We start from the raw sequence: 21,230 nt of genomic DNA, 5'->3' as shown, positions 1-21,230 counted from the left end.
TTTTCTGAAAAAAAGAAAGAATGTTTCGACGAGCTAGAGGCGTACCACCGGTTATTCTGTTGGTAATAAACAATGTTTGACAACTGGTTGTGTCCTGTTTTCGGGTTCTGTCTTGCAGACCTTCTTTGGAACTATTTCGGATGACTTCTTCTACTCAGTTCAGGTTAACGAATGAATGTATATTTTGTCATGAAGAACCGTCGAGGCTTCAATTGGTCGGTATTAAGTCAGTTCGAAATAAGTCGCAAAATCTTGGAAAATGAGATAATGATAGCACTGGGTCAAAAAAATCATCATCTACATTCGACTATTACCAGATTTGAAAAATGTTTTAGCAAGCAAGAATTATTTTAAAATTTCAAAAAATTAAAAATTTTATGATCTAAAAATTTAAAAATTTAGCGATTTAAAAATTTAAAAATTTAAAAATTTGAAAATTTAAAAATTTAAAAATTTAAAAATTTAAAAATTTAAAAATTTAAAAATTTAAAAATTTAAAAATTTAAAAATTTAAAAATTTAAAAATTTAAAAATTTAAAAATTTAAAAATTTAAAAATTTAAAAATTTAAAAATTTAAAAATTTAAAAATTTAAAAATTTAAAAATTTAAAAATTTAAAAATTTAAAAATTTAAAAATTTAAAAATTTAAAAATTTAAAAATTTAAAAATTTAAAAATTTAAAAATTTAAAAATTTAAAAATTTAAAAATTTAAAAATTTAAAAATTTAAAAATTTAAAAATTTAAAAATTTAAAAATTTAAAAATTTAAAAATTTAAAAATTTAAAAATTTAAAAATTTAAAAATTTAAAAATTTAAAAATTTAAAAATTTAAAAATTTAAAAATTTAAAAATTTAAAAATTTAAAAATTTAAAAATTTAAAAATTTAAAAATTTAAAAATTTAAAAATTTAAAAATTTAAAAATTTAAAAATTTAAAAATTTAAAAATTTAAAAATTTAAAAATTTAAAAATTTAAAAATTTAAAAATTTAAAAATTTAAAAATTTAAAAATTTAAAAATTTAAAAATTTAAAAATTTAAAAATTTAAAAATTTAAAAATTTAAAAATTTAAAAATTTAAAAATTTAAAAATTTAAAAATTTAAAAATTTAAAAATTTAAAAATTTAAAAATTTAAAAATTTAAAAATTTAAAAATTTAAAAATTTAAAAATTTAAAAATTTAAAAATTTAAAAATTTAAAAATTTAAAAATTTAAAAATTTAAAAATTTAAAAATTTAAAAATTTAAAAATTTAAAAATTTAAAAATTTAAAAATTTAAAAATTTAAAAATTTAAAAATTTAAAAATTTAAAAATTTAAAAATTTAAAAATTTAAAAATTTAAAAATTTAAAAATTTAAAAATTTAAAAATTTAAAAATTTAAAAATTTAAAAATTTAAAAATTTAAAAATTTAAAAATTTAAAAATTTAAAAATTTAAAAATCTAAAAATTTAAAAATTTAAAAATTTAAAAATTTAAAAATTTAAAAATTTAAAAATTTAAAAATTTAAAAATTTAAAAATTTAAAAATTTAAAAATTTAAAAATTTAAAAATTTAAAAATTTAAAAATTTAAAAATTTAAAAATTTAAAAATTTAAAAATTTAAAAATTTAAAAATTTAAAAATTTAAAAATTTAAAAATTTAAAAATTTAAAAATTTAAAAATTTAAAAATTTAAAAATTTAAAAATTTAAAAATTTAAAAATTTAAAAATGTAAAAATTTAAAAATTTAAAAATTTAAAAATTTAAAAATTTAAAAATTTAAAAATTTAAAAATTTAAAAATTTAAAAATTTAAAAATTTAAAAATTTAAAAATTTAAAAATTTAAAAATTTAAAAATTTAAAAATTTAAAAATTTAAAAATTTAAAAATTTAAAAATTTAAAAATTTAAAAATTTAAAAATTTAAAAATTTAAAAATTAAAAAATTTAAAAATTAAAAAATTTAAAAATTTAAAAATTTAAAAATTTAAAAATTTAAAAATTTAAAAATTTAAAAATTTAAAAATTTAAAAATTTAAAAATTTAAAAATTTAAAAATTTAAAAATTTAAAAATTTAAAAATTTAAAAATTTAAAAATTTAAAAATTTAAAAATTTAAAAATTTAAAAATTTAAAAATTTAAAAATTTAAAAATTTAAAAATTTAAAAATTTAAAAATTTAAAAATTTAAAAATTTAAAAATTTAAAAATTTAAAAATTTAAAAATTTAAAAATTTAAAAATTTAAAAATTTAAAAATTTAAAAATTTAAAAATTTAAAAATTTAAAAATTTAAAAATTTAAAAATTTAAAAATTTAAAAATTTAAAAATTTAAAAATTTAAAAATTTAAAAATTTAAAAATTTAAAAATTTAAAAATTTAAAAATTTAAAAATTTAAAAATTTAAAAATTTAAAAATTTAAAAATTTAAAAATTTAAAAATTTAAAAATTTAAAAATTTAAAAATTTAAAAATTTAAAAATTTAAAAATTTAAAAATTTAAAAATTTAAAGATTTAAAAATTTAAAAATTTAAAAATATAAAAATTTAAAAATTTAAAAATTTAAAATTTAAAAATTTAAAAATTTAAAAATTTAAAAATTTAAAAATTTAAAAATTTAAAAATTTAAAAATTTAAAAATTTAAAAATTTAAAAATTTAAAAATTTAAAAATTTAAAAATTTAAAAATTTAAAAATTTAAAAATTTAAAAATTTAAAAATTTAAAAATTTAAAAATTTAAAAATTTAAAAATTTAAAATTTAAAAATTTAAAAATTTAAAAATTTAAAAATTTAAAAATTTAAAAATTTAAAAATTTAAAAATTTAAAAATTTAAAATTTAAAAATTTAAAAATTTAAAAATTTAAAAATTTAAAAATTTAAAAATTTAAAAATTTAAAAATTTAAAAATTTAAAAATTTAAAAATTTAAAAATTTAAAAATTTAAAAATTTAAAAATTTAAAAATTTAAAAATTTAAAAATTTAAAAATTTAAAAATTTAAAAATTTAAAAATTTAAAATTTAAAATTTAAAAATTTAAAAATTTAAAATTTAAAAATTTAAAAATTTAAAATTTAAAAATTTAAAAATTTAAAATTTAAAAATTTAAAAATTTAAAAATTTAAAATTTAAAATTTAAAAATTTAAAAATTTAAAAATTTAAAATTTAAAAATTTAAAATTTAAAAATTTAAAATTTAAAAATTTAAAAATTTAAAATTTAAAAATTTAAAAATTTAAAAATTTAAAAATTTAAAAATTTAAAAATTTAAAAATTTAAAAATTTAAAATTTAAAAATTTAAAAATTTAAAAATTTAAAAATTTAAAAATTTAAAAATTTAAAAATTTAAAATTTAAAATTTAAAAATTTAAAAATTTAAAAATTTAAAAATTTAAAAATTTAAAAATTTAAAAATTTAAAAATTTAAAAATTTAAAAATTTAAAAATTTAAAAATTTAAAAATTTAAAAATTTAAAAATTTAAAATTTAAAAATTTAAAAATTTAAAATTTAAAAATTTAAAAATTTAAAAATTTAAAAATTTAAAAATTTAAAAATTTAAAAATTTAAAATTTAAAAATTTAAAAATTTAAAAATTTAAAAATTTAAAAATTTAAAAATTTAAAAATTTAAAAATTTAAAAATTTAAAAATTTAAAAATTTAAAAATTTAAAAATTTAAAATTTAAAAATTTAAAAATTTAAAAATTTAAAAATTTAAAAATTTAAAAATTTAAAAATTTAAAATTTAAAAATTTAAAAATTTAAAAATTTAAAAATTTAAAAATTTAAAAATTTAAAAATTTAAAAATTTAAAAATTTAAAAATTTAAAAATTTAAAATTTAAAAATTTAAAAATTTAAAAATTTAAAAATTTAAAAATTTAAAAATTTAAAAATTTAAAAATTTAAAATTTAAAAATTTAAAAATTTAAAAATTTAAAAATTTAAAAATTTAAAAATTTAAAAATTTAAAATTTAAAATTTAAAAATTTAAAAATTTAAAAATTTAAAAATTTAAAAATTTAAAAATTTAAAAATTTAAAAATTTAAAAATTTAAAAATTTAAAAATTTAAAATTTAAAAATTTAAAAATTTAAAAATTTAAAAATTTAAAAATTTAAAAATTCAAAAATTTAAAATTTAAAAATTTAAAAATTTAAAAATTTAAAAATTTAAAAATTTAAAAATTTAAAAATTTAAAAATTTAAAAATTTAAAAATTTAAAAATTTAAAAATTTAAAAATTTAAAAATTTAAAAATTTAAAAATTTAAAAATTTAAAAATTTAAAAATTTAAAAATTTAAAAATTTAAAAATTTAAAAATTAATTTAAAAATTTAAAAATTTAAAAATTTAAAAATTTAAAAATTTAAAAATTTAAAAATTTAAAAATTTAAAAATTTAAAAATTTAAAAATTTAAAAATTTAAAAATTTAAAAATTTAAAAATTTAAAAATTTAAAAATTTAAAAATTTAAAAATTTAAAAATTTAAAAATTTAAAAATTTAAAAATTTAAAAATTTAAAAATTTAAAAATTTAAAAATTTAAAAATTTAAAAATTTAAAAATTTAAAAATTTAAAAATTTAAAAATTTAAAAATTTAAAAATTTAAAAATTTAAAAATTTAAAAATTTAAAAATTTAAAAATTTAAAAATTTAAAAATTTAAAAATTTAAAAATTTAAAAATTTAAAAATTTAAAAATTTAAAAATTTAAAAATTTAAAAATTTAAAAATTTAAAAATTTAAAAATTTAAAAATTTAAAAATTTAAAAATTTAAAAATTTAAAAATTTAAAAATTTAAAAATTTAAAAATTTAAAAATTTAAAAATTTAAAAATTTAAAAATTTAAAAATTTAAAATTTAAAAATTTAAAAATTTAAAAATTTAAAAATTTAAAAATTTAAAAATTTAAAAATTTAAAAATTTAAAAATTTAAAAATTTAAAAATTTAAAAATTTAAAAATTTAAAAATTTAAAAATTTAAAAATTTAAAAATTTAAAAATTTAAAAATTTAAAAATTTAAAAATTTAAAAATTTAAAAATTTAAAAATTTAAAAATTTAAAAATTTAAAAATTTAAAAATTTAAAAATTTAAAAATTTAAAAATTTAAAAATTTAAAAATTTAAAAATTTAAAAATTTAAAAATTTAAAAATTTAAAAATTTAAAAATTTAAAAATTTAAAAATTTAAAAATTTAAAAATTTAAAAATTTAAAAATTTAAAAATTTAAAAATTTAAAAATTTAAAAATTTAAAAATTTAAAAATTTAAAAATTTAAAAATTTAAAAATTTAAAAATTTAAAAATTTAAAAATTTAAAAATTTAAAAATTTAAAAATTTAAAAATTTAAAAATTTAAAAATTTAAAAATTTAAAAATTTAAAAATTTAAAATTTAAAAATTTAAAAATTTAAAAATTTAAAAATTTAAAAATTTAAAAATTTAAAAATTTAAAAATTTAAAAATTTAAAAATTTAAAAATTTAAAAATTTAAAAATTTAAAAATTTAAAAATTTAAAAATTTAAAAATTTAAAAATTTAAAAATTTAAAAATTTAAAAATTTAAAAATTTAAAAATTTAAAAATTTAAAAATTTAAAAATTTAAAAATTTAAAAATTTAAAAATTTAAAAATTTAAAAATTTAAAAATTTAAAAATTTAAAAATTTAAAAATTTAAAAATTTAAAAATTTAAAAATTTAAAAATTTAAAAATTTAAAAATTTAAAAATTTAAAAATTTAAAAATTTAAAAATTTAAAAATTTAAAAATTTAAAAATTTAAAAATTTAAAAATTTAAAAATTTAAAAATTTAAAAATTTAAAAATTTAAAAATTTAAAATTTAAAAATTTAAAAATTTAAAAATTTAAAAATTTAAAAATTTAAAAATTTAAAAATTTAAAATTTAAAATTTAAAAATTTAAAAATTTAAAAATTTAAAAATTTAAAGATTTAAAAATTTAAAAATTTAAAAATTTAAAAATTTAAAAATCTAAAAATTTAAAAATTTAAAAATTTAAAAATTTAAAAATTTAAAAATTTAAAAATTTAAAAATTTAAAAATTTAAAAATTTAAAAATTTAAAAATTTAAAAATTTAAAAATTTAAAAATTTAAAAATTTAAAAATTTAAAAATTTAAAAATTTAAAAATTTAAAAATTTAAAAATTTAAAAATTTAAAAATTTAAAAATTTAAAAATTTAAAAATTTAAAAATTTAAAAATTTAAAAATTTAAAAATTTAAAAATTTAAAAATTTAAAAATTTAAAAATTTAAAAATTTAAAAATTTAAAATTTAAAAATTTAAAAATTTAAAAATTTAAAAATTTAAAAATTTAAAAATTTAAAAATTTAAAAATTTAAAAATTTAAAAATTTAAAAATTTAAAAATTTAAAATTTAAAAATTTAAAAATTTAAAAATTTAAAAATTTAAAAATTTAAAAATTTAAAAATTTAAAAATTTAAAAATTTAAAAATTTAAAAATTTAAAAATTTAAAAATTTAAAAATTTAAAAATTTAAAAATTTAAAAATTTAAAAATTTAAAAATTTAAAAATTTAAAAATTTAAAAATTTAAAAATTTAAAAATTTAAAAATTTAAAAATTTAAAAATTTAAAAATTTAAAAATTTAAAAATTTAAAAATTTAAAAATTTAAAAATTTAAAAATTTAAAAATTTAAAAATTTAAAAATTTAAAAATTTAAAAATTTAAAAATTTAAAAATTTAAAAATTTAAAAATTTAAAAATTTAAAAATTTAAAAATTTAAAAATTTAAAAATTTAAAAATTTAAAAATTTAAAAATTTAAAAATTTAAAAATTTAAAAATTTAAAAATTTAAAAATTTAAAAATTTAAAAATTTAAAAATTTAAAAATTTAAAAATTTAAAAATTTAAAAATTTAAAAATTTAAAAATTTAAAAATTTAAAAATTTAAAAATTTAAAAATTTAAAAATTTAAAAATTTAAAAATTTAAAAATTTAAAAATTTAAAAATTTAAAAATTTAAAAATTTAAAAATTTAAAAATTTAAAAATTTAAAAATTTAAAAATTTAAAAATTTAAAAATTTAAAAATTTAAAAATTTAAAAATTTAAAAATTTAAAAATTTAAAAATTTAAAAATTTAAAAATTTAAAAATTTAAAAATTTAAAAATTTAAAAATTTAAAAATTTAAAAATTTAAAAATTTAAAAATTTAAAAATTTAAAAATTTAAAAATTTAAAAATTTAAAAATTTAAAAATTTAAAAATTTAAAAATTTAAAAATTTAAAAATTTAAAAATTTAAAAATTTAAAAATTTAAAAATTTAAAAATTTAAAAATTTAAAAATTTAAAAATTTAAAAATTTAAAAATTTAAAAATTTAAAAATTTAAAAATTTAAAAATTTAAAAATTTAAAAATTTAAAAATTTAAAAATTTAAAAATTTAAAAATTTAAAAATTTAAAAATTTAAAAATTTAAAAATTTAAAAATTTAAAAATTTAAAAATTTAAAAATTTAAAAATTTAAAAATTTAAAAATTTAAAAATTTAAAAATTTAAAAATTTAAAAATTTAAAAATTTAAAAATTTAAAAATTTAAAAATTTAAAAATTTAAAAATTTAAAAATTTAAAAATTTAAAAATTTAAAAATTTAAAAATTTAAAAATTTAAAAATTTAAAAATTTAAAAATTTAAAAATTTAAAAATTTAAAAATTTAAAAATTTAAAAATTTAAAAATTTAAAAATTTAAAAATTTAAAAATTTAAAAATTTAAAAATTTAAAAATTTAAAAATTTAAAAATTTAAAAATTTAAAAATTTAAAAATTTAAAAATTTAAAAATTTAAAAATTTAAAAATTTAAAAATTTAAAAATTTAAAAATTTAAAAATTTAAAAATTTAAAAATTTAAAAATTTAAAATTTAAAAATTTAAAAATTTAAAAATTTAAAAATTTAAAAATTTAAAAATTTAAAAATTTAAAAATTTAAAAATTTAAAAATTTAAAAATTTAAAAATTTAAAAATTTAAAAATTTAAAAATTTAAAAATTTAAAAATTTAAAAATTTAAAAATTTAAAAATTTAAAAATTTAAAAATTTAAAAATTTAAAAATTTAAAAATTTAAAAATTTAAAAATTTAAAAATTTAAAAATTTAAAAATTTAAAAATTTAAAAATTTAAAAATTTAAAAATTTAAAAATTTAAAAATTTAAAAATTTAAAAATTTAAAAATTTAAAAATTTAAAAATTTAAAAATTTAAAAATTTAAAAATTTAAAAATTTAAAAATTTAAAAATTTAAAAATTTAAAAATTTAAAAATTTAAAAATTTAAAAATTTAAAAATTTAAAAATTTAAAAATTTAAAAATTTAAAAATTTAAAAATTTAAAAATTTAAAAATTTAAAAATTTAAAAATTTAAAAATTTAAAAATTTAAAAATTTAAAAATTTAAAAATTTAAAAATTTAAAAATTTAAAAATTTAAAAATTTAAAAATTTAAAAATTTAAAAATTTAAAAATTTAAAAATTTAAAAATTTAAAAATTTAAAAATTTAAAAATTTAAAAATTTAAAAATTTAAAAATTTAAAAATTTAAAAATTTAAAAATTTAAAAATTTAAAAATTTAAAAATTTAAAAATTTAAAAATTTAAAAATTTAAAAATTTAAAAATTTAAAAATTTAAAAATTTAAAAATTTAAAAATTTAAAAATTTAAAAATTTAAAAATTTAAAAATTTAAAAATTTAAAAATTTAAAAATTTAAAAATTTAAAAATTTAAAAATTTAAAAATTTAAAAATTTAAAAATTTAAAAATTTAAAAATTTAAAAATTTAAAAATTTAAAAATTTAAAAATTTAAAAATTTAAAAATTTAAAAATTTAAAAATTTAAAAATTTAAAAATTTAAAAATTTAAAAATTTAAAAATTTAAAAATTTAAAAATTTAAAAATTTAAAAATTTAAAAATTTAAAAATTTAAAAATTTAAAAATTTAAAAATTTAAAAATTTAAAAATTTAAAAATTTAAAAATTTAAAAATTTAAAAATTTAAAAATTTAAAAATTTAAAAATTTAAAAATTTAAAAATTTAAAAATTTAAAAATTTAAAAATTTAAAAATTTAAAAATTTAAAAATTTAAAAATTTAAAAATTTAAAAATTTAAAAATTTAAAAATTTAAAAATTTAAAAATTTAAAAATTTAAAAATTTAAAAATTTAAAAATTTAAAAATTTAAAAATTTAAAAATTTAAAAATTTAAAAATTTAAAAATTTAAAAATTTAAAAATTTAAAAATTTAAAAATTTAAAAATTTAAAAATTTAAAAATTTAAAAATTTAAAAATTTAAAAATTTAAAAATTTAAAAATTTAAAAATTTAAAAATTTAAAAATTTAAAAATTTAAAAATTTAAAAATTTAAAAATTTAAAAATTTAAAAATTTAAAAATTTAAAAATTTAAAAATTTAAAAATTTAAAAATTTAAAAATTTAAAAATTTAAAAATTTAAAAATTTAAAAATTTAAAAATTTAAAAATTTAAAAATTTAAAAATTTAAAAATTTGAAAATTTAAAAATTTAAAAATTTAAAAATTTAAAAATTTAAAAATTTAAAAATTTAAAAATTTAAAAATTTAAAAATTTAAAAATTTAAAAATTTAAAAATTTAAAAATTTAAAAATTTAAAAATTTAAAAATTCAAAATTTAAAAATTTAAAAATTTAAAAATTTAAAAATTTAAAAATTTAAAAATTTAAAAATTTAAAAATTTAAAAATTTAAAAATTTAAAAATTTAAAAATTTAAAAATTTAAAAATTTAAAAATTTAAAAATTTAAAAATTTAAAAATTTAAAAATTTAAAAATTTAAAAATTTAAAAATTTAAAAATTTAAAAATTTAAAAATTTAAAAATTTAAAAATTTAAAAATTTAAAAATTTAAAAATTTAAAAATTTAAAAATTTAAAAATTTAAAAATTTAAAAATTTAAAAATTTAAAAATTTAAAAATTTAAAAATTTAAAAATTTAAAAATTTAAAAATTTAAAAATTTAAAAATTTAAAAATTTAAAAATTTAAAAATTTAAAAATTTAAAAATTTAAAAATTTAAAAATTTAAAAATTTAAAAATTTAAAAATTTAAAAATTTAAAAATTTAAAAATTTAAAAATTTAAAAATTTAAAAATTTAAAAATTTAAAAATTTAAAAATTTAAAAATTTAAAAATTTAAAAATTTAAAAATTTAAAAATTTAAAAATTTAAAAATTTAAAAATTTAAAAATTTAAAAATTTAAAAATTTAAAAATTTAAAAATTTAAAAATTTAAAAATTTAAAAATTTAAAAATTTAAAAATTTAAAAATTTAAAAATTTAAAAATTTAAAAATTTAAAAATTTAAAAATTTAAAAATTTAAAAATTTAAAAATTTAAAAATTTAAAAATTTAAAAATTTAAAAATTTAAAAATTTAAAAATTTAAAAATTTAAAAATTTAAAAATTTAAAAATTTAAAAATTTAAAAATTTAAAAATTTAAAAATTTAAAAATTTAAAAATTTAAAAATTTAAAAATTTAAAAATTTAAAAATTTAAAAATTTAAAAATTTAAAAATTTAAAAATTTAAAAATTTAAAAATTTAAGAATTTAAAAAATTAACTTAGAATTAACAGCAAAGCCCCTTAATGCAATATTGGGGCTACTACAAAACACGAAGATTCCTATAGATCCTCTACTGCACTCGAACATCATCTACAGTCTGCCGTGTGACTCCTGCCCGATGTGCTATATTGGTATGACCCGCAATCAGCTGAAAAACACGGCTGTATAGCCACAGAACCAATATTAACCAATACCAACGACTGAAAGAGGAAGGATATGACAAACAGTGATGAGCGGATGATCAGTCTCGGAGAGAAAACTGCTCTCATCGAACACATGGTCAAACACGACCACACGTTCGATCTCACGAGAGCAAAAATCGTAGACAGAACCTATCGACCGATGGCTCTTCCGATTTTTGAAATGTGCCACATCACAAACACAGCTAACACTGTGAACCATCGCACCGACGTAGACGGACTCAACACGATTTACTCAGGCATTCTACACACTCTCAAAACGACCAACACTCGCAGAAACAGAACCCCATACTTAGACCTGTGCGCCGCCACGCTACGCCGCCGCCCCCGGTAAATTTTAACAAGCGCCGACGCCGAAAGGTTGACCAGCGGCGCGCCGCCGACGCCTTTTTCTCACGCCGATAAGTCGCGAACTCGAAAATCTTTGACTCATAATTTTATCCACAAATCTAGGAACATTGTCTATGGTCCGAATATACGACATTAACTGATTCTTGATTCATCACATATTGATCTTTATTTGGTATTAGAATTAGATTAGATGAATTAGATCACAAAATTAACAAAGTCTTGATATTTTCTCGAAAATCATTACACGACACTCGGAATATAATTGATGGATCCATTCTTGCTTCGTCAACTGGTTATGATTGCAAGCATATAAGTTAAAATTCACCATTCGTGCGCGTGGAATGGTCCACAAATTCAAAAAAACACTTCCACATTCAAGATATAGTTAATGAAATTTACGATTATGTGTCTGATCTTAATCTTTGCACGTAGTCAATTTCGCTAGAACGTAGTGTATTATTCATCGATTTTTTAACCGATTCTTGATTCCTAATATACTAGACACGATTCACCAGTCGAGCTCGTGAAACTGTTCATAAAGTAATTAATTTTCCACATAATCTTAATATACTTACGTAAACAATTACAAGGAACTCAGACTATTATTCATGGATTATTCGTTCTGCTCTTTGGTTTTGAAATTTCTATGTGAGCTATTGTGTACAACTGCTAGCAACCAGTCTCAAAGGCGCAAGCATTAGATACAAGGAAACTACTAGGACCTGTAACCATGCTATTCTCTTGTTAAGATTCAGTGTAATGTTCGTAATTAAATGAAATTGCGTTGAGCACCAAAAATACATTACCTAGCCAAAATTCATGTCCGTGAAATAATTAAGAAAACTATAAGACACGAGACTCTGAGTAAAAAATCCGACGGTAAGCTCAAGACTAAAATATCACGAGGAGAATTAACGAAAATCGTTGCACATCGTTCAATTCTTGACTTTTTTAGGCAATAAAGTTAATACAAATCACTGTATCATCAAGTTATGAACTAGAATCATAAAAATATTAAACATATTAAACATTAAACCACCTACTAAACATTTGAGTATAATGTCATCTTTTTTGCGAGAACTAGTTTTGTAAAAACACAACAATTATTTTCAATATGAGGTTCATTTATCATTGATTGACTAGTGATCTATTTTGAAATGTTTCTCGAAGAATAGTTGAGCAGAATGATCTTGACTTTTCGCGATGCTGGTGTACTGATGTGGCGATGGCCGGCAAATGCCTGGGCAATGCGCAATACAGACCCGGTGGTTAGCCACAGTGGTCCTTAGCCTCTTGCCCAGGAACTCCTATCTCTACCTCCCCGCGGAGCCGGCTGGGATACGAGTAGCCATAGGAATGTTCGGGTAGCCAACTCGTTGGGACTATGGTCGTATGCTGACAGGGAAGGGGGGCCGTGTAGTTGCCGGCATACAATAGCGCTATGGACCTCCCGTTCCGGTGATATGGGCCCACCAAACGGGATAACCCCAATTCCAAGGCGTGAAGCGATCCGTGCCGAGGGATGAATGATCGGGGGGGGGGGGGGGGTGAAAAAGATGCCCGATCGTTAACGGAGCCTGTGGGGTACCTGGGCAACCCCCACAGTAAGCGTCCCTTACCACGTTAATGCGGAGCTCTGGCGTGGCGGACCTATTTTCTCGCGCAACTCGGGGGTCTTAATATGAGTCTTTGTAGAAATAATAATAAAAAAGTATGCGATGAGGAGGCGGAAGCGATTACGGCGCTGAACCCCTTTGCCAAAGGGGGTCTGGCGAGGTCTCCCCCGACAGGGGCTGACAACGGAGCAAAGGTGGCTGCAAATAACAGCACCGAAGGCGGAATGGTTGTGGTAGGAGACAATACTACCAGCACGCTTGGTGGACCACTACCTGCGATGCAGGAAGTGGTCAAGCAGCTGGATAGTATTATCGAATTCACAAGCGGGAAGAATAACATCAGCAAGGAACTTAAACAGAACCTGTTGGTTCTTCGTCAGGCTGTTCGAGTCGCAAGACAAGAACAAATAGCCTACATGGAGAGGTTGCCGGAAAGAGAGAAGGCCGATCGCGGTATCCAAACCGAGGCCTTCTCCTTCCACGGCGGAGCGACGATGGCGCAGGAGGCGATAGATTTCGCTTTATCGGCCACCAAACGCTTAATGGAGGGGGAGACTGCGAAGCGGCCTAGGTAATGTAAGCACGCGCAGCAACGCCAAACGACGTGCAACCAACAAGGCCAAACGTCGCTTGGGAGGTGCGGATCCGGGTGCGAAGGATCCCGCAGGGCGGCGTCCCGAGACTTCTCAGCCTAGAAAGGCGAAAGCCGCCAATCGGGCGCGTACTGCGGAGCGACCTGGCACCAGCCTGCCGGCGCCATCGGCACAAGTTGGCGAATGGCAGGTGGTCAGCAGGGAGCGGAAGTCGAACGCACCTCGACCCGCGAAGAAGAAGGCGAGGGACAGAGGAGAGGCCCTGCTGGTAAAAACCAACGGGGGCAGCTATGCGGAGGTCCTAAAATTGATGCGGGCGGCCGAAAGCCTCTCGAATTTAGGACAGGATGTGCGAAGCGTCAGACGCACCAAAGATGGCGAAATGATCTTGGTGCTGAAGCGTGGTGCACAATCGAATGGAGTAACGTATAGGAGGTTGGCCCAAGAGGTCTTGGGAAACGGCGCTCAGATGAGGTCGTTGGGAGCGGAAGTGACTCTCCAGTCAGGCACGTAGCCAGAGGGGGGGCTAGGGGGCTAAAGCCCCCCCCGAAATTTTTCAAAAATAAATTTAAAAAACCGGTGACTTTTAACAAAACTTGTTGCTTATTTGGTTTGAACAAATTATTGAGAAAAAGTTAAAGAAGGCTATTTCTAACCACCGAAGGCAATGGTCACGAAATTCAGTGTGCTTTATGCTTTTGCTCGAGCCAGTGCGAAGCGAACAACAAAAAAGTAACTTTTATATTGTGTGCCTTGTCTGAAGAATACAAGAGACTGTTACTTTAATTGTAGCTGTAATAATCTGTCGAGATTAGTGATTAGCAGAAGCAAGAATTGGTGCTCCAGCCAAATACGGTGATTATAAAATTATTGATCATTCGCATCCTGAAGGTGTAAATAGAGATTAGACTTTCGGAAACCGGCTCTATCGAGTTCTACCATGGTAGGCATTTAGCGCTCAACAAATTAGTGCAGACGAAACCATTCATTTCGCACAACTTAAAGCACAAGGTTGTGTGTGACAATGCTATAATTAAGATCCTCCTTTATATGGACGATGAGAAAATGAATGTTCCGGTATCCGATCGGATACCGCTTACTCGCAGATTAATGTCACATTTGGGAGAGATGAAATCTATTTGGAAGGACAATTATTGAGGGCGAAAAGCAAGGAAGATATTCGCGAACATAAAGGCAGCAACTACGATGATGACACGGAAATGTACAATAGCGAGATAGAAATGAACTACTCCCCCCCAAGACATAGTTGGTGATGAAAAAAATATTTCCTCGCCTCGTAAACAGGTTTGCACGTGCAATGGCTAAGCGCTTGCGCGAGATCTGTAGGACAACCACATAAACTCGTTATATTATTTTTATTGGTTACATAAGGAAATATATGACCCACGACCCAGTTTGTTATTTTTAAATGATAAGTTTTTGAATTGCACACAATTTTCAATTTCTGTATTAGGTCAGTGCACACTGTACACTCTGTTCTCTGTACACTACTCTGCGCTACACAAAAAGTATTTCAATTTATCTGAGAACGATTGAGCCGAGAATAGAATTTTCATTTCGCGTCATTTTAACGCAATACCATTTTTATTAACGCTTCATTTCATTGTTACGAGTAATTCGTTCCGTACTAATACACTGTTAATCCGTAAATCCGTGATATCTTCGACAAACGTGCCAAAACAATTCTTTTAAAAGTGGACCGGGCAAAAAGTGGTAAAATAATAGGCAATCACGAAGAGGGACTAAAAGTTTGGGACTGATTGAATCTATAAGTCAATAAGTTGGGATAACAGTTTCGATTTCATGTCTTAAGTATGTGACAGTCTTTCGTTCCGTTTTTGCTCGTCATGGAATAAAATGAGAGAGATAATCTTAAATAAGAGAGCAAAGAGAGGAAAAAATCAACCAATCTAAATCGACTCAAGATCACTCTTTTATCTTTACTATACACTCAACACGAGTTCTTTCCGAATTGCGCTCTGATCTTCTCATTTCGTCTTCGTTGCGTTAGGTGCAACAACTTTAATTGAAACTTTTTCCCAAATAGTGGTAAAACAAACATGTAATCAGACAAGCATTACAACTTTCTTCAAGAAATCATACATCTCTTCCAATCTTGATGATGATTGAAAAAAATCAAGAGCTAATTATTTTTAGTCACAAACAAACCTATTACTAAACAGATTAGTGTTCATATTTGTTTAATGAATTGACAAAGAGTTTTGCAAAAGTTTTACAGGAAACGGATAATTTGCTGTAATTTAAAAACAGACAACTCTAAAAGAAAGCCTCGGCAAATTAGGTGCAAGTGCGATGTGTTCTCTTCCATGTGTCGGAAGCAAGTGATGCTGAAATTATTATCTATGTTTATAGTCTCTAGTTATTTTGGTGGTGTCATCAATGTTATATTTACCAAATTTTATGTAAATTAGAAGCATTGAGTAATCAGTGCTAAGTAATTTTCTTTCGATTTGTGAATAAATTCTGAGCAGTTTCGCTCAGTAGATTAAATTCTGGGTAGTTTCCATTAGTAGATTAAATCATTGAAATATATATTTGACATTGTCCAAAAACCCACGAATTCCGAAATGAAACCTTCAAATAAATAAATAAAACCAAAATGTTCAAATATAATATTTACTTAATCTAGGTAATCTTCTCAAGTTACAACGGTTTTGCAAGATTGTCAAAAGTCAATAGAGCTAAGGCATTCTTGCTTTGTAGTGAAATCAGTAGTTTTTGCACTCACTTTACATTTTGACTTTTACTATAGTTTTATGGATCTAGGAAAATCAGTCTACGATATTTTTAATTCATAAGTACAATGATATAAAAAGTACCTAAAAAGAATCAACTTAAATAGATAAAAAGATAGTTATTCTGAGTTGCCTGATAATGTTGTCGAAGATAGTCTTTAACCCATTACCTATGAGAGTCAAATGAAAAAACATGTGTTTTTTCAGGATTGTTTTGATTACGACATGATCAGTATCATTTAAATTGAAAATTTCATAAAGTCGAGTTAAAGCAAACTTCGGATGAAGTCACAGAACTAGTAATAGTAGAAAGAAACCTGATCATGAAAATAGGAGTTGAACCTATTTTCTGCATCTACAAATCGCCTGCCTTATCAGAAGATTTGAAGCAAATTTCGACATTCACTTTGTTCGGGCATTCTTTGCAACGGTAAACTTTGATTTCACACTGATATATTCCTATTCATGGGGACAACCTTGACGTTGGTTTCGTTCTTCTGATTAGCAAATGCGTGTAAAGTTTCATGAGACGGGTTTTTGGATATTTTTCTACTCATTCCAATTTAGCGTCTTCTACAAATTGTAAAGGTGTATCGAATGTGTAGCATTTTCAAGCAGCGTAGCATGCAGCGTAGCATTTTCAAGCAGCCCTTAATACTTTGAGCTCTTGACTATTCATTTTTGTAACTAGAGAAATTTCTAACTTGTAAATCAAAAATAATCAAATTTAATTCGTCGATGCACTATAGCCTTTCTTGTAACAGGCAACATATTATTAGAGTTTTTAGTGTCTATTGTCTTATTTTTGGAATTGTTTTCACTAAGAACTTTTCATAATTACGTTCAGTTTCCAGTGATTGTTTCAAGTCATCAGAATTAATACATTTATGCAATAATTTTTAAGCCCCTCCCGAAACAAAATCCTGGCTACGGGCCTGTCTCCAGTGTAAGCAACTGGACGAGATCACAAACGCAGAGGACGTCGTCTCGGCCGTTAAGCAGCAGTGCGGCGTCGAGATCGACCAGAGCTCTGTACATATCAGGGAGCGGTTGCTTGGCACGCAGGTAGCTTACTTCAAGTTACCGGCCGCGGAAGCCAAAAAAGTAACTGACAAAGGGAAGTTGAAGATCGGATGGTCAGTATGCCCAGTTAGCATACCCCAGCCGCCTTCAGTGGACCGGTGTTTTAAATGTCTGGAGCCAGGCCACAAGCCATACGACTGTAAGGGCCCAGACAGTAGCAAGTTGTGTCGTCGCTGCGGCGAGGAGGGACACAAGGCGCTGAAATGCGAGAGGGCACCCAAGTGTCTCATCTGCGCTAGCAAGAAGCAGGGCCGCAACCATGTTATGGGCGGACCTGCTTGTCCCTTCGGGGAGGCGGGAAAGAGGAAGCAATGGCAATCGTCACACAGCTGAATCTTAACCACTGCGCACCTGCTCAGCAGTTGCTGTGGCAGTCGGTATCGGAGTCGGGGACAGATGTCACCCTTCTATCCTACCTGTATAACGTCCCTGCCGACAACGGCAACTGGGTGGCGGACGGGTCTAGAATGACGACAATCTGTGCAACGGGACGGCTCCCGGTTCAGGAGGTAGTACAGGTAGTACTATGCCCCACCTATGTGGCCAATAGAACAGTTCAACCAGATGATCGATAGGCTTTCGTCTGACATGGTGGGTCGAAAGCCGTTTGTCATAGCGGGTGATTTCAACGCTTGGGCGGTGGAGTGGGGCAGCCGCTGTACAAATAGTAGGGCCCAAGCGCTTCTGGAGGCGCTTGCGAAACTCGACGCAGTGCTAGTCAATGATGGTTCCGCTAGCACATTCCGTAGGAATTGGGTCGAGTCGTGGATTGACGTAACGTTTGCTAGTACAAGTCTGGTCCCAGACATGGACTGGAGGGTAGACGAGGGCTACACCCATAGTGATCACCTAGCAATACGCTTCCGGATCAACTTTGGTGTGCAGCATCCGAGGGTGGGTAATCCCTGTCAGGTACGCGGGTGGAAGTCCAATCACTTCGACAGCGAAGCTTTCACCGCGGTCCTGGGACTGGAGGCCAACACCGACAGTCTAAGCGGGGATGCGCTGGTAGCTGTCCTATCACGCGCGTGCGACGCCACTATGCCGAAGAAAACCCTGCCCAGAAATGGCAGACGTTCGGTATATTGGTGGAGTGCAGAGATCGCAGCCCTACGATCAGCTTGCCTACAAGCTAGACGCAGGATGCAGCGAGCCCGCACTGAAGAGGTTAGAGTGGAACGACGTGAAGTGTTTCGTGCTGCGAAATCGGCCCTTAACAAGGCCATCAAGCGCAGCAAGAGAGCGTGTTTTGACAATTTGTGCGAGGAGGTCAACGTGAATCCGTGGGGCGATGCCTACAGGATCGTGATGGCAAAGACCAAAGCGTGCTCCTCACCCCCGAACGGTCGCCAGAACGGTTGGCGAGAATTATCGAAGTACTCTTCCCGTCCCGAGCCATAAGTCCCTGGCCCCCGGCGCCGCAAGGCACGGCGGGTACAGACGACATGGTGGCCCCGGTGACGAATGAAGAGCTACTTGCAGTAGCTAATTCTCTAGCGGTGAATAAAGCTCCAGGGCCTGATGGAGTTCAAAACAGCGCGCTCAAGACAGCAATCATGGCGAACCCGAACTTGTTCAGGTTGGCTATGCAGAGATGCCTTGACGAGTGCCGTTTTCCGGACAGATGGAAAAGGCAGAAGCTGGTACTGTTGCCGAAGGCCGGGAAGCCGCCTGGTGACCCATCGGCGTACAGACCAATCTGTCTGATTGACACGACGGGCAAATTGCTTGAGCGGATTATCCTCAACAGGTTAACTCCATACGCCGAAAGTACAGAGGGCCTGTCAAGTAATCAGTTCGGTTTTCGAAAGGGAAAGTCCACGGTGGACGCTATCAACTCAGTGGTAAGGACTGCCGAGATAGCGATCCAACGGAAGAGGCGGGGCATTCGAAATTGTGCGTTAGTGACACTTGACGTGAAGAACGCATTCAACAGCGCAAGCTGGGATGCCATCGCGCTCTCGTTACACCGGCTTGGCCTGCCGGTGGGCCTGTACCGGATCTTGGAAAGCTACTTCCAGAACCGAGTACTATTATACGAGACCGATGCCGGTCAGCAAAGTGTTCTTATTACCGCAGGAGTTCCGCAAGGTTCAGTCCTGGGCCCGGTACTATGGAACCTTATGTATGACGGGGTTCTGAGACTAAAGTTCCCTCCGGGTGTGAAAATCGTCGGTTTCGCCGATGATGTCACCCTGGCGGTCTACGGGGAGTCAATCTCCGAGGTAGAACTAACGGCGGCACACGCGATAAGCATAGTGGCGGAATGGATGAGCGCGAGAGGCCTAGAGCTCGCCCACCACAAGACGGAGGTGGTTGTTGTCAATAACCGCAAGTCGGTACAACAAGCAGTTATCCAAGCGGGAGAAGTCGAGATAACTTCTAAGCGGAGTCTGAATATTCTTGGGGCCATCATAGACGACAAGCTGACCTTCGGCAGCCATGTCGACTATGCGTGCAAGAAGGCTTCGGTGGCTGTCGTGGCATTATCGAGGATGATGTCCAACAGCTCCAAGGTGTGCACCAGTAGACGCAGGCTACTGGCCGGTGTCGCCGTATCTATCCTTAGGTACGGTGGACCGTCCTGGGCGAGGGCACTGGGAGTAACCAGCTACCGTCGCAAATTGGAGAGCACCTATCGCTTGATGTGTCTCAGAGTGATATCTGCCTACCGCACGGTATCACACGATGCATCCTGCGTGATAGCGGGTATGATGCCAGTCGGGCTGGTCATCCGGGAAGACGAAGATTGTTTCGAATTGCGTGGCAATAGGGGAGTCCGTGAGCGTGCCAGGGTGACCTCGGTCGCCAGATGGCAGCGCGAATGGGACAACTCGTCGAGAGGTAGGTGGACCCACCGGCTGATACCTAACATATCGAGCTGGGTGGGAAGACCCCATGGGGAAGTTCACTTCCATCTGACACAATTTCTGTCAGTCCATGGCTGTTTCCGACAGTACCTCCACAGGTTTGGGCACGCTGAGGCCCCAGTCTGCCCAGACTGCCCAGGTGTCGACGAAACTGCGGAGCACATATTATTCGTATGTCCCCGCTTCGACTTTGAAAGAGGCGCTATGCTAGGCGTCTGCGGCTTGGACACAACCCCTGATACCCTTGTACAGGGGATATGCCAAGCGGTAGAGAAGTGGAACGCAGTTTCGACTGCTACCACTCAGATTGCCTGCCGGCTCCAGAGAGCATGGAGCGCCGAGCAGCAAGCGAGGAGTTAGAGTGAGTGAATTGGCGGATGATAGACGGAGGTATGGTCCACCCATGCCGAGATGGGAGTGAGTGTGCGCGAATGTAAGGCACGAGTGAGAGCGTACGCTAAGTACGGCCATCCCCCAGAAGTAATACCGAGAGGTAGTTCCTGGGAGGAATTACGGAGCCCAATGGAGTTTAGTCGGTATTAATGGCTGGTCACCATTCGAGTCCGACACGCCCCCAGTGCACCCCGTGTGGTAGATTGGACCCTACCAATAGCACGTGTACTGGGCTAGGACATAAAGGTCTTCTCCATTGTAAAAAAAGAGGGTAAGAATTTAGGTACGGACGGCCTGTCAAACAACCAGTTTGGCTTTCGGAAGGGTAAGTCCACAGTGGACGCTATCAACTCAGTGATAAAGGCTGCTGAGATAGCGATCCAACGAAAAAGGCGAGGCATTCGATACTGTGCGTTAGTGACACTTGACGTGAAGAACGCATTCAACAGCGCAAGCTGGGATGCCATAGCGCTCTCGTTACACCGGCTTAGCCTACCGGTGGGTCTGTACCGGATCCTGAACAGCTACTTCCAGAACCGCGTACTGCTATACGAGACCAATGCCGGCCAGAAAAGGGTTCCGATTACCGCCGGAGTCCAGCAGGGCTCGATCCTAGGCCCGGTGCTATGGAACCTCATGTATGAAGGGGTTCTGAAACTGAAGTTCCCTCCTGGGATCAAGATCGTCGGCTTTGACGACGTAACCTTGGAG

The 21,230-nt window shown here is 23.8% G+C and overlaps 1 protein-coding gene across 1 annotated transcript in view; it reads right to left on the bottom strand.

Annotated features, from left to right (window-relative positions):
- Nucleotides 1-21,230, bottom strand: part of LOC131694260 (syntaxin-binding protein 5) — a 2,823,745-nt gene that overhangs the window by 858,480 nt on the left and 1,944,035 nt on the right. The window lies entirely within an intron of this gene.

This window comes from Topomyia yanbarensis, chromosome 1 (genome assembly GCF_030247195.1).
Source record: "Topomyia yanbarensis strain Yona2022 chromosome 1, ASM3024719v1, whole genome shotgun sequence".
In the NCBI taxonomy this organism is placed as follows: domain Eukaryota; kingdom Metazoa; phylum Arthropoda; class Insecta; order Diptera; family Culicidae; genus Topomyia; species Topomyia yanbarensis.
The sequence above is the reverse complement of the archived record's forward strand: the minus strand, read 5'-3'. Positions and strand labels throughout refer to the sequence as shown.